Below are 1,321 nucleotides of genomic sequence, written 5' to 3'. Positions count from 1 at the left end.
TTGTTTGCTTTTTCTTAGTCTTTGAAGTTAGTCAGACTTGATATATTGTCTTAATATTCCACTAGAAGCTTTGGATGTAAACTTTCCGTTGTTGTTATTGTAATTGTATACCGTTGAGTTGGCAATGACCCATAGTTGACCCTCTAGCGGGTTTTTCAGAGGTAGTCAGTTATAGGAGAGGAGACTGCCCATTCTTCTTCAGAAGAGCAGCTGATAGATTTGCACTGTGTGCCTCCAGGGTGGCAGTGCAGTTTCTTAGCACTGGGCCACCAGAGCTAAGAGAGAAAAAAAAAATTGATACGTGGACAAAAAGTGAAAATCTCTCCTAGGGACAGAAATACATGAAAATGCAATGAAGAAGTCTTTTAAAGCCTATTTTCCCTCATTGAAGCAAGATTATGTTGTAGTTAATAGAATATTCTATTACCTTAAAAAAGAATTAAAAAATTATGTTATATCTTATGATTTATATATTATATATAATTTTAAAATAGAATATAATGAATATATCATATATCATGCCATATCATGTAATTAATATATATAAACTTTTTTAACAAAAGAAAAACTCTAGCTTCCTGTGTTTGTGATAATGTGTTCAAGAGTAAGGATCAGCTCTGGCTCAGTTTCTCAGTATTCCCTGTGTGATTTGGGGATCTTAGCTTTCTTTTCTTTGCTTCATTTTCCTTTAGGATCATTGCAACGATTAAATGAGTTGATTCATAAAGCACTCCAGATACTTTTCTGCATTGAGTAACTCCTGAGTGATATTATTTTTTGTCATTATTAGTTTTTAATAAAACAGTAAGTATAATAAAAATTCTTTTATTATTACATCTGTTTTAATCATTACATTCGCCCAAGTTAGGTAGGCACATGTGAGTATAACAGATGCATCAGACAAAACTTGAACATCCATGGCAATGTTTTCTACTCACAATAGACTGTTTTGAGAAAAAGACTTTTTTTGGTAATGCTCCTCATGTAGACTATCTGGGGATATCTTTCCAAGGATAGGCGGACAATTAATAAGAAAGAACAAATAGTAATCAATGCCTTTGAATTATGGTGTTGGTGAAGTTTATCAAGTAGACCATGGACTGCCTGAAGAACAAACAGATCTGTTTTGCAACAAGTGCAGCCAGAATGCTTCTTAGAAGTCTGAATGGTGATACTTTGTCTCATACTTTGAACATATTTTCAATAAGGACTAATGTCTGGAGAAGGACACCATAGATAATAAAGGAAAAGGTCAACAAAAAAGAGAAAAGACCCTCAGTGAGATGGCTTGACCCACAGGGTTTGCATGCAGCGTGGATTG

Source organism: Elephantulus edwardii, unplaced genomic scaffold, assembly GCF_000299155.1.
Source record: "Elephantulus edwardii isolate Elephantulus edwardi_28Jun2011 unplaced genomic scaffold, EleEdw1.0 scaffold00007, whole genome shotgun sequence".
NCBI classification, from domain to species: Eukaryota; Metazoa; Chordata; class Mammalia; order Macroscelidea; family Macroscelididae; genus Elephantulus; species Elephantulus edwardii.
This window is presented reverse-complemented; position numbering follows the sequence as displayed.